Raw genomic sequence first — 13,536 nt, forward strand, 5'->3', positions numbered from 1 at the left:
GGAAAGGGCTTATTCAGCTTGCACGTCCACATCACAATTTATGATCAAAGGAGGTCAGGACAGGAACCCAAGTAGGACAAGAACCCGGAGGCAGCAGCTGATGCAGAGGCCATGGAGGGGTGCTGCTTACTGGCGTGCTCTAATGGCCTTGCTCAGCTTGAGTGGTGGTGATGCTGAAACTCTTCTGCAGCCTTGGGCAATCTAGGCATTGATACCCCTGGTCGCACTATACGTTCATGGAGGAGAGGCTTGAGCTCTGTGAGTTCGGAGGGAGAGAATCGAGCACAGTCCCAGGAAGTGGGAATGGAAGTCACTGAGGACCTCTGAAGAATGCATTCTGGGTCATACGGGGTTTCTTCTTGAGCAAATCTGAGATGCCCCCTGGAGCCTGGTTGGGTACTCACATGCAAATGAGCATTGCTATATAAGTACCTGCTATGACCCCTGCATGATGATCCCTTAGTACCGGGAAGGTTGTCTGAGATTTGGACGCAATGTAAATGAAGCGTCTCTCCTAAGAGGCTTCGTTTCCTACTGACAGAAAGTGAAACCCAAAGGGACCAAAACTTTTACCCAGCACCAAGGAGCAGCACATGTTGCTCACCTGAGCCGACGATCTCCGCATCAAAACGGCCAGTTCACCACTCGTAGCTCACAAGTTGCTATTGGCTTTCTCTGGGTAATCACAAAATCAAAATCTTGTTCTTTTTTGGGGGGGGGGGGCGTAAGTGGGATTTTTTTTTACTTTTACATGTCATGCACCAAAATCCCTCTCCTCCCCCCAGTAAAATAAAACAGACAGACAAACAAAATAATCTTGTCACAGAAGCTGTAGTGTATCACGCCTTTTATCCACATATGTTTATTTTCAAATGGTCATTGCTACGCGTCATGAGGTTGGTCTAAAGCCTACACTATCGTTACCAGATCCTCGCTGGGACTGCTGTCGGATATCCCGTTGTTGCTGTGTGTCAAGGAGATTCTTAAACTTTGACTCTGCAGGTCTGGCCCCTTTATGTGTTCCAGCAGGTCGTACATGGCGTAGATTTTGGGGTGAGGTCGATTCAGAGCCCTGGATCAGGGCCTGCTCCCTTGTCCCCAGGGCAGGGCTGGCTCTCCTGCTCCTGTTCAATTCACCAGCTTGTTGCTGGCCGTCAAGGCCTGGATGGCCTCCTACACCTGGGGGTACGGGATCTTGTGGGCCATCAAGCAGGTGGCAAGTGGAGGCCCCTCAAAGTCTTCGTTGAGTTGCTTGCAGAAACCATTGATGTTGGCCCAACTCTGCTGCTTGTCCAGGGGAACTTGTGGCTCTGTTGATTTACATCTCCCGAGTCTCTGGTTCCATTGTGTGCTCCATCCGCTATGGGCCTCCACCTCGGTGCTGCCCCTAGTCTTTTTCACCTCTGCAAGATCCAGCTCTCGGCACTGAGCACAACCCCGGCCTATGAGAGGAGGCCCGTGAGGCCTGTGGTGTGGGCAGTGCAGTCCTCGTGTGGGCTCAACTGGAACAGCACCCCCTCCTCGAACGCCATCTCCTTGGCCCATACCACCTCAGGCCGCAACCCCAAAAGCAGCAGTGGTGGCAGCCAGCAGCGGTGGCAGACCAGGGTCCCTGGGAGTTCATCAGAGCATGGTCCCATGGTCCTGCAGATGAATGGCATGGACGATCCACCTGACTGACAGGATTTCCTTCTTTCTGGGAGATGCCAGCCCTCTGTTTTGGAGCTCTCAGTATGGTTCTTTGGTGACTGTGCAGTCCCTGTTGTTGTGCAGATCAGACATAGTGTGTGATAGACGCCATCTTGGATGATCTCAACTTGGGTATTTCTAATACATTGCGCTAAGTGTTTCCTCCCAATCAGGCCACTCTCAGGGGTGAACATTTCTGTGTAACTCTGGAACACAATCATCCTCCTCAGAATTCATTGAGGACTCCATCTTCCGAACCCCACATGGCCCCGCGCCCGCCATGCGGCCAAAATTTTGTTCTTTTAGTGAACAAACATAGCAAGTTATAGTGTGGGGTGGGATTCCACACTCCATTTTATTTTTTATTTTTTAATTTTTTCTTTCACACTCCATTTTTAAAAACCCATAAAATAATAATAATAATAAACAAATAAAAGTTCTGCAAGCCAGATAAAGACTTTCCATACATCACATGAGCAGTCGCATGAGATTTTCATAAACACCACTCAGCAACATGACACATATTCTGAGTTAAGTACTCAACAAACATCACCATATCTGGTTTTCCGAAAACGACATTTCCCTTCTGTGGTATGAGGACAATTGTCCAACAATACATTGCTAGTAGCCTATTAACTCACAAAGCACTTCAGCTTCACTGTTATGAAAATTAGCATTAAGTTGTCACATGTGCTATTCCAGATGCTTGAGAAATGAGAAACAAATTCAGGCCCTGCCAAGAAGCAGCTTACACCCAAGGGCTGTGTCTAGCTAATATGTTGGAGTGCTTTGGCGAGCAAAGGGGCATCAGAGAAATTAGAAAACTTCATTGTAGTGCAACAATCTAGTAGAAATACATAGGCATTCTTTAAATATTCTGTTAGTTTTATATAAGCATACAAGGTATTCTGCATGTATGCTGCCTAATTATTCTCTTATCCCCTTCAACTTCTGATTTTCTCCTTCTTCTCAGTAGTCAGTCCTCTCGTATTTGTGTGTGTAATTGTGTATATGTGTGTATGTGTCTATCTGCATGTGTATGTATGTATATGTGTTTATGTGTATATGTATATCTGTGTATTCATGTATGCATGTGTATACATGTACATGTACACATGTACATGCATATATGTGTGTATATAGGTGTGTGTATGTGTTTTTATGTGTGTATGTGCATTGTATGTGAGTATGTATGTATTGTGTATGCATGTGCATATGTATATACGTGTGTGTGTGTGTGTGTGTGTGTGAGAGAGAGAGAGAGAGAGAGAGAGAGAGAGAGAGAGAGAGAGAGAGAGAGAGAGAGAGACTTGTATAGGCTGCCAGAGGTGCAATGTGTTTAGGATTACATTCCAGGAGACAGGGTTTCATAGCATCCCTCTCTGTCTTTTGGCCCCCATTTCTGTGATGACCCCTACCTTTGGAAGGGGTACTGTAGATATCTCATTCAGGGCTCAGGGTTCAAAACTCATTTATTCTCAGCATCCTGACCAGTTATGAGCCTCTTCATGTACGGGCACTTCCTGAAAAAAAAAATGAAGCTTCTCCGATTAAGTTGAGAGTGCCGCTCGTCTATGGGTGGGAGTACACATATTAGGCCTTTTGACTGAATTAGCACAGTAACTTAGCATGATGTTATAGTCAGTTCTATCCTACAGCTGTGATCTCCCCAGCCATAGGCTTTTCACCAGGTTCATAGAAGCAGGCATGAATCCCTTCCCAGGAAGCCGGACTCAGATCCACCCTCAAAGCTGTTGGTTATCTACTAAACACTTGGGCCAGTATTACACCAGCGGACACATCTTTCTTCACAGCTTGCTCTTGTGGCGTGAAACAGCCAAAGCTGAGGAAAAGCCTTGAAGACGTCTTCCTCAAGAGCCTACATGGTGACTTTTGGCACCATGAACCCTAAACAGTGAGGAGGAAGCCTTTGCTTCAGCGAACCTTGGGTTTGGGGGTTGTATTCACACCGCGTGTAGTGTCTTCAGGAGAGGGTCTTACCATTTAGTTCTGCCAGACAACCAAGACTTTTCGTGCTATAGTTTGGTTTCTGTTGCTGCGATAAAACACCATGACCAAAGTTTGTAGTTTCTCAGGGAGAAGAGTTCCTCATAGGGGAGGCGTGGCAGCAAGCAGGCATGATGGCTGGGGCAGGAAGCTGATAGCTCACATTCTCAAATATAAGCACAAAACAGAGAGTGAGCTAGATGTGCAGAGAGGCCCTGAGCCCTCAAAGCCTGACCCCAGCAACATGCTTCTTCTGGCAAGACCATATCTGTTAAACTTCCTCAAACAGTAAAGCCAACCAGGAACTAAGGATTCTAATGCTGGCGCTAATAGGGGACATTTCTCATTTAAACCACGACAAACCTCGATAGCCTGTGTTGGTTGGGATTCTCTGGAGCCTCCATGGCTGACAGTTCATAGGGAAGTATCTCACCTCTGGCACTGGAATTGTCATCAAAAAACAAAAAACAGCAAAACAAACAAAAGGAAGCAGAACTGAATCATGCCTCCTGGGACCAGCAGTGTCAATCTATGCAAGACACTGCTATTAAAATTATGATTCCTTTATTATTTATTACTGTTGTGTTGTTTTTTGGTTTTTGTTTTTTGTTTTGTTTTTTTGTTTTTTGAGACAGGGTTTCTCCTTGTTAGCCTTGGCTGTCCTGGACTCACTTTTGTAGGCCTGGCTGGCCTGGAACTCACATCAATCCCCCTGCCTCTGCCTCCCGAGTGCTGGAAGTAAAGGTGTGAGCCACCATGCCCAGTGTTTTATGTTTTGGTTAGCTTATAAAATAGTAGACTCCTGTGTTGATTTTTTTTTTAAACCTTACGCATTCTAAGTTTTGGTAGATCCTCTCACCAAACCCCGCGTTTGTCCTGTGCTCCCACACTTATGTCTGTTCAAACATTTGCACCCCATCACTTCCCACTCCGCACACACACATTACATGTATTTTACTGTCCCTTGAAAACCCTTCACCCACCACATATAACATCCCATAGGTCTTCCTGACTCTTGGTTTCTATAGACACTCTGATTTAAACGCAGAAGCAAATTTTAAAATTAAGATTTGTATATGAAGCTCCTGTCCTCTCCTGGTCCTTTTACATCCATCAAACTACTAGGGACTGGAGCTCCACGAGACCAACAGAGCCAACAATTTTGGGCCCAGGACAGCGATGGAGACTGACGCACCAAACACGGATCATGCGTAGAGAGGACCTAGGCCTCCCACTCAGATGTAGTCCATAGGCAGCTCAGTCTCCGTAGGGGTCTCCCAGTAAGGGGTGCATGGACTGTCTCTGCCATGGATCTGTTGCCTGAATTTTGATCACTTCCCCCTGGTGGGGTGCCTTACCAAGCCACAGAAGAAGAAGATGCAGGCAGTTCTTATGAGACTTGATAGGCTGGGGGGCAGTTGGTAGGGGAGGAGGGCTCCCCACTTCTGAGGACTAGGAGAGGGGCATAGAGGAGAAGAGGGAGGGAGCTACTATTGGGATGTGAATTGAATAAATTTTAAAAAATAAATTTAAATAAAAAAGATTCATATATTAGCAAGAACACACGGTACTTTTCTCTCTGGCTTCGGGTTACCATGTTTAGTTTAATATTTTCCAGTACCATTCATTTTCTGGCAAAATTCATAGTTTTAGTTTTTCTTTGCTGCTGAATAGAATACTACTGTGTAAGTATCAGCTTTTGGTGATTTATTATTTGATGGAAGCCTGTGCCAACTTTATGCCCTAGCTATTATGAAGAGCAGCAATACATATGGTCCGATACCTCTGTCGTAGGGAGTGCTTTGAGCATCTGAACAGGGGTGGCATAGCTACGTCATACTGCAGTTCTATCTAGCTTTTTGAGAAGCTTCCATACTGATTCGCACAGTGTCTTGGGGTGGTAGGTACGGAGGAACCGTAAGTGCTTTTAACCACTGAATAATTTCTCCAGCCTCAGGGGAGAATGACATTACTGCTTCAATTTTTATCTCATCTTACTTTGGTATGTAACATGGAATCTAGGAACTTATTCATTTCTTGTGGATTTTCCAAATTCATGTAATATAGGTTTTAAAGCTATATACTCTTATGGTTTTTGAGATTCTCCTATATATCTTATGGTTTTTTTCCCCTTTGTAATTTTATTTTGGGTATTATCTTGTGTGTGTGTGTGTGTGTGTGTGTGTGTGTGTGTGTGTGTGTGTGACTAGTTTGCCTAAGGATTTGCAAATCTTATTTACTATTTCAAAAAACCAAATTTGGTTTTATTGATCCTTGTTTTTTTTTTAATTTTTGTTTTCATTTCTATTCCATTGTTCTCTGCCCCATTCATTATTTTTCCATCTACGATTTGGGGGTTTGGTTTGTTCTTGTTTACCTAAGGCCTTACCGTACATCAATCATTTACTTACTTGAGAATACTCTGATACGTTTCAACATAGGCACTTGGAGCTCTAAGTCTCACTCTTAAGATTCCCTTCATTGTATCTCATAGTTTTGGTCTATTGTGCTTTGAATTTTCATTCATATCTATTTTTTATTTCTTTCATTATTTCTTAGTCATCATTCTGTAGTGTATCGTTTAATCTCCACAGCTTCACTTTTTGTTTGTTTGTCTTGGCATTGATTTTAAGCTTTATAATGTCTGATCGGACACAAGAAGTTATGTAATTTTGCCTATATTTGTTGAGACATTTTTGTCTGTTAATATGTGATGTGTTTTACAGTAAGTCCCATGGGTGGCTGAGAAGAATGTGCATTCTGTAGTTTTTGGGCAAAATGCCCTATAACTGTCTGTTGGGTTCATTTGATTTATGATGTCTTTTGACTCTGATGTTTCTCTGTTTATGTGTGTGTGTGTGTGTGTGTGTGTGTGTGTGTGTGTGTTGGAATTAATCCATGATTTTATATCCAGTAGCATTCACTTCATAAAACTGGCAGCGTTTATGTTCTGCATGTGTGTGTTTAGACGTGTAAATTTTTTTCATGGATTTTCTTTAATTAGTGTGAAGTGGGTTCCTTTATCTTTTCTGACTAGTTCGAGTTTGAGCCTGTATTGTCAGATATTAGAATACAAAGGCCGCTTGCTTTCTGCTTCCGTCTTCTGGTAACATCTTTGCTAACTACTTTATCCTCAGGTAGTGCATGTCATTTATGGTGAAATTTATTTCTGTGTTTTCTAATTGGATATTTGAGAACATTATTTTTTGAGAACATTAATTTTTACTCTTATTGGAACATCTGTTTTAATTCCTGCCATTTTCTGGGTTCATCAGTGTTTGCTGTTATCACAGTTTTCCTTTAATTAGTAAAATGTTGGTCTGTACATAATGTTGGGGAACAATCTACAATGTTCCTTCCAGTACTCACTGTAGAGCTATTTTAGTGTTCTTGTGTTCCTTTTGCCTCTACTTTACCACACACAGCATTTATTTCTCCTTTACTTCTCATAGGTAGTTTTGTAGAGTGGTCTGCAAGGCTGGCCATGGACTTTTGGAACTTGAAATATGTCTTTCCAAAGCCTCTGACTTTTAGAGCTTCTGTTGAAATGTCAAGGGTTATTTTGATGTTCTGTTTTGTATGTACTTTGTTGCTGCTGTCTTGCAGCTTTTGGTAGCTTTCTCTGTTCTCTAAATTCATTGTTTGGACTCATAAAGCCTCTTTTTTGCCACTGTCTACTTGAGGTTTCTGTCTCTTTTGCCTGGGTGGGCATCTCTTTCTCTAGACTTGGGAATATCTTTTTTCTTTCTTCTAATTTTGTTGGAAATAATTTCTACACTGTTGACATGGAATTCTCCTTCTTCCATGCCTGTAACTTGTAGACTTGATCTTTTTATGATGTCCCAAAGACGTCACCCATGGCAGTCCCTCAGTTTTTTAATTTTCTGGTTTGTTTGATTGAATGACTCGATTTCTCTGCCTTGTTCTCAAGCTCTGCTGTCTGTCTTCCATGTGACCTACCTCTTGGCCAAGCTTCCTACTGAGCTTCTTTGTTCGTATAGCTGAACTTTCTGTTTCAAGTTTCATTTCTGTTTGGCTACTCTTCAACATTCTTAGGAGTTTGTTGAATTCTAATGGTCCCTGAGTTGACTTCTGTCTTTCTTTGAGGTTGTTGTGCTCTCTCGGAATCATTCAAGAGCTTATTTCTGTCATCTGTACGTTCTTCATGAAGTTTATTCATACTCTCTTTGAAGTCTTGGAACTTATCTACATTTGTTCTTGGAATTCTTTGTCTGTAGTTTCATCTAAGTTGCTCTGATGAGAACCCATTACTTCGGAGTTGATATTTTCTCCAAGAGATATATTGTCTCAGTTTTTCATATTCCTTTCATCTCACAGTGGCCCTTGTGTATCTGGAGTTGCTTTGTGTGCTGAAACTTCTGTGTTTGTTTCTCATCACACCCACACTGAGGGCGCCATTGAATCTTGAGGTTACCTGGCTTAGATGGTTTTAGATCTGCTAAGTGAAGCTGGGAGTTCCATATTGGAAATGACTGCTGCTGATTTGTATGCAGGACAGTGAGGCTATCGTGGCTTGGCTAGTTGACTCATGTGTGGAAGGAAGTTCACAACTGGAATCTGGGCACAGTCGGGGTCTGGATTTACAGCTGGGTAACTTCATATCGGTGCCAAGGCCACTCTGAGTTTATTCAGGAGACTGAGGAGAGGTGGGGTCACAGGTCTCCAGTCTTCAGTCATGTGACAGGGACAGTGTAGGTTCTATGAGGAAGTAGGAACCTAGGAACAGGTGAGGAGCCTATCATCATAGGCTTGTGACCTTTATCAAGTGCTGGAGTTGGTTGGAGTTTGCACAGGTCACAGCAGAGCCTGTTGATAGGCATATTGACACAGAGTCACCACTTCTTTTTTCTTATAACTCACAGGCCTCTTTTAGTATTCATTATTTAACCAACAGATACCTAGAGACTGGTGGAGTCTCACTGGAACTCATTTACAGAGGCAGATGTGGTGTTAGATGTTACCGATCATACTGCAGAGAGAAGATCTGAGCATTTCTAAGATGTAGTTCATTAGACCAGCAAAACTCCAGGAGTTGATCCTACTTGTTGCGTAGGTCATGGTATTTCCTGGATCCCAGCAACTATTCAGCATCCTTTCTCAGATACCCTCACCACTTGCTTTTTGCTCTTACACATGACTGAAGAAGATTGCAAATGATGGTGATCACTTTTGCTCCAAAGAGCTGTCTCTAACACAAACAGTAGATCGGTATAAAGCACAGCAAGGTTTACCTATAAAGACATGAGATCAATGCCCTGAAACTATTTCTGTTTAGATTGTGAAGCTGGCTTCCTGGAACTGCAGTTGCTTACGCCAGAACTGAGTGACCATATGTCGGGAGAGTTAGGGCTATGTATGCCACTGGACGGATGTGTGCCCAAGCGCCATGATTTTATGACAGCTAATTATGCTATTACATAATTCCACCTTGTAAATAGATGATGACATGAACATTCAACTGTACAAATATTAGACATTGATTCAATGGAAGATTGTTCACACAAGCGTTTTCAGTGTGGCACCAAGTTCAGGGTGAAACCACATGTTCAGGAAGTAAAACAAGGGGATGAATGAATGTCTGCTTTTTTCAGACTTGGGAAAATTTCCCACTAACTATGAAAAGTAAACATCTGTAAATGCTTTCAAATTTTATGTATCAGCAAAAAAAAGGTATCTTAGCAGCAACACGTAGGGTTTGGTTTTAGTTTTATATCTTGCACTAAAGTACAAAGAAAATGGATGCTGCAGTGGAGATGTGACTCTTTGAATTGATCTTCGAGTAAGGTTCTGTTTACTAAAACTCTCCTTCTCAAATATAAATAATTTGGCCTCCACATTGACACTCTCCACTCACAGTTTCTCACCTTTCACCAACCCATGTCAATAAATTATCAAAACGAACCGCAGTGGGTTTTACATCGGAAAGTCTGACCCGCAACAGCTTTTACCATCCTTTGCTTTTACCCACCCAGGACTTGTAAAATTACAAGAAATGAGTGTTTCAGAAAACAATCTCATAAATGCCTCATGAGCCCTGGGCAGCCTCTGCTCCATTTCAGAGGGAGGCCGTGTTAGCAGTTGCTTCTCTGGGTGTCTGCAGACTTTGACCTTCCTTCCAAGCCTCTCTGTACAGAGTTGTTTGTCATCTACTGACTAACAAGGTCCTTAAGTCAGATACAGCTCTGTTATTGGTTGCTTGTTTGCCTGTCTTTTTTTTTTTTCTGTTGTTACTTTAGGATTTAAATGAGAACATATGCATATTTTAATTGGGTCATGATATAGCAGCTTTGGATGTGGCTCTTCATACACCTTCCTTTTGGGTTAGTCCACCCCTGACCTCCTGCTCTTTCTTCTACTTCTTCATGCCTCCTTGTATAAGACTTTCCAGACCCATTATTCCGCCTCTTCGCTTTTGTTATAATCTACTCTCCACCACCCCTTGAAATGCTCTCTCCTCTAAAACATCCTTTGCTTGTTGCACGGCTTCTGCTTGTTCTATGAGGCAAATAGAAGACAAAAGATTCGAAGCTAGGATCCACACGTGAGATGGCACATGCCGTGTTTGTCCTTCTGGCCTTAGTTGTTTCACTCCCTCACCGAGCGTGATTTTTCCTGGCTTTGCTCATATACCTATTTCATGATTTCATTTCTCTTTACAGCTGAGAAATGTTCCACTACATGCACATGTCACATTTTTCTTGCTTGTTAATCTTTTGGGCATCTAGATTGATTCTATTTCTTAGCTATTGTGAATTGAGCTATAAGAAACATACATGTGCAAGTCTCTTTAGTAGGCTAAAAAGTCGCTTTGGTAGCTGCCCGGTAGTGGTATTAGCTGGGGCATGTGGCAGTGTACAGGAGTTTCCCTCCCAGCACAACCACACCAGCATTTTTATTTTTGATGACAGCCATCCTGACTGGGATAAAATGAAATTGTAAAGAATTTTTAATCTGCATTTTCCTAATGCCTAAGGAGGAGTATAAGCACCTTTTCAAGTGTTTAATAGTGATTTATGTTTCTTTTGAGAACTTTTTGTCTGGTTTTGTAGGCTGTTTATTTAGTTAAGTAATATTTTCAATCCTTTATACATTCTATACATCCATACAATGTATATTAATCACTTCTATCCATTACTTCCTCTTTCCTACTCATTTTAGTGTCCCTTGCATTTTGTAGTTCATTTTTAAAAGTGGGGTTATTGTCTCAATATTTAATTTTTCATGTATGTGTTCTAGACACCAATTCTGTGCCAAATAAACAGATGGCAAATATTTTCCCCATTTTGTGGGCTTTCTATTCACCTGTTGTTCAACAGTTTCCTTTGCTCTTCAGAAGCTGTGCCTTTAAGTTGGAGTGCATTCCCTACTTTTTCCTGTAGCAATTTCAAAGCGTAAGTTGAGGACCTTGGTTTTTGTGCAATGGGAGAGGTAAGATTCTAGTTTCATTTTTTTTCCCTGAATGCTGTAATACAGTTTTCTCAGCAACCTTTGTTAAAGATGCTGTCTTTTCTCCAATGTATATTTTTGGGCATCTTGGTCAAAAATCATGTAATTCCAGTTGCATGGACACATGCCAGGATCCTCAATTCTAGTCCATTGGTCTGTGTGTCTGTTTTTACTCCAGTATCATGCTATTTTTATTACCGTGGCTCAGTAGTAAAATTTGAAGTCAAGTTTACTGAATGTCCCCAAACTGTGTGTTTTGCTCATGGCTGCTTTGGCTGTCCTCTGTCTTTCATGCCTCTCTCTATATTCGACTACAGTGGCTTCACATCTCTGAATTGCTTTTGGCACAATTACCATTTTCAGAAGATTAATAACTCTTCCAACCCATGAGCATGGAAGGTCTTTTGATTTTCTAGTGTCTTCTTCAATTTTTTTCCGTCAGTTTCTTAAAGTTTCTCCGTAGAGGTCTCTTGATTCTTCAGTTAGATTTACTCCCAGGTTTGTTTGTTTCTGGCTCCTGTGAGTGGAACTGTTTCCCTTTTTTATCTTTCATTCTCTTACTGATGTGGAGAAAGTCTACTGATTTTTGTCTGTTAATTGTTGTATGCTTCCCCTTTGCTAAATATGTTTACTAGCTCTAAGAGGTCTTTGATAGAATCTGTGGGGTGTCTTCTATTATGTTCAATATCATCTACAAATAAGAATACTTTTACTTATTTTCTTATATGTGTTCCTTTTATTCCCTTCTCTTATTGTATTGCTCTGTGTAAGATCTGAATCACTATATGGATATAAATAGAAAAAATAGACATCCTTGTGAGCCTGTTGTGATCTAGCATGGCATAATGAGGGAATAAAAGGAAAAAAGTCACAATGGATAGATGATGGCAAGGGATCAACAAGAATTTTTACAGGCAAGAAGGTTAAAAAAATAACCTAAGACTTAGACAGGGCACTTGGTCCAATATCATAGGCAGAAGCTTACCATGGTCCATTGCTGTCTCTCTTTATATATATGTAATTTATTCATATTACCTCTAAATGGTTATCCCCTCCCTTGTATCTTCCCATTCCTCCCTCCCTCCCAATTTCCCCTTACTCCCCTCCCCTATGACTGTAACTGAGGGGGACCTCCTCCCCCTTTATATGCTCATAGGGTATCAAGTCTAGGTCAGCCAAGTACTTTCAGTATTGTTTGCTCTGGAGGATCTGACAGCTCTGAGGTTGGAGACCCCTTGCATTCTCTTGGTGATGGATTCTCGATTATCTATAATATGTGAACTACTGGATGACTCCCGGGTGTTTCTAGGACTTGCTTCTGATAATGGTGCCTGACAGTATCTCTTCCCGCGAAGTTCTAGAACAGTTTTTCTCTGATGTCTCCTCTAGTAGATGAAATTTCATAGCTGAAAATCATGGAGAGAGAAGATGCTGTGGGAAGCACCAATAGAGGATGTGTCCTTTATGATATGTTTTCATGCTTGCATATAGGAAGTCCAGATATAATATTGTGCATGAGCCTTCTACACGTATGGGTCTTCCAGTCATTCGTTCTTAGGGTAACGGCCATCATCTCCAATAGAGTGGACTGTATGTCCGTAATTGCAAGTGGAAGTTCCTTTGTCTAAGGACTATCCAGGGCTCCTGAATGTTTTGATAATTTTAGTTTGTGGATGTTTGTGATCCTTTAAAGTCTTCCCCAACATAATGTGTGAGGACAGAGCAGTTATTTTCGGCACAGGGTTAAGATTTTAAAGTAACTATTCCTGTAAAGTGTATACTTTATTTTTTTTTGTAAAGTGTATACTTTAATTGCAGGATATAAAAGTAAGATTAACCTAGGTTTTTAAGGACAAAATCCACCAGTTAGATAAACTTTTTAGTAAATAAATATCCCAACCTTCATAAAATAAACATTCAATAACTAAATTAAAAAAAAAAAAGAAATATTCCACAGAGAGTAAAAGCTGGATAAATTCCACATGAAGGTGGTACAAGGGACCTGGAGCCTTGGATCCTTGGACTCTGGCCACACACATTTTTGCTCTGTTTCTAGGTTGACTGTTGACAGACAACATAAGACCTGAAAATGACCTTTTCCCCCTCCTAAAGTTTACACAGCAGTGCTGATTTAAGAAATTATCCAAGTTGTCTGTTACAAGCCAACTGCTGTAGAGAGCATAGTGACTGTCACAGAAATTCATCTGGTGTCACCAAACAGTTATTGTGACAGCCACAGAGTTGTAGATGGAGCCAGATTTCCTTTAATTTTCCATTCAAAACAAGAGGCCGTGCCTCAAAATTTTATAATCAACTTTTGGAATCCTCCCAGAGATTGGAACCCTGAGAGATGAGAGCACACAGGTGAAGCTT

This window comes from Acomys minous (assembly GCF_964271855.1).
Source record: "Acomys minous genome assembly, chromosome: 10".
Taxonomy (NCBI): domain Eukaryota; kingdom Metazoa; phylum Chordata; class Mammalia; order Rodentia; family Muridae; genus Acomys; species Acomys minous.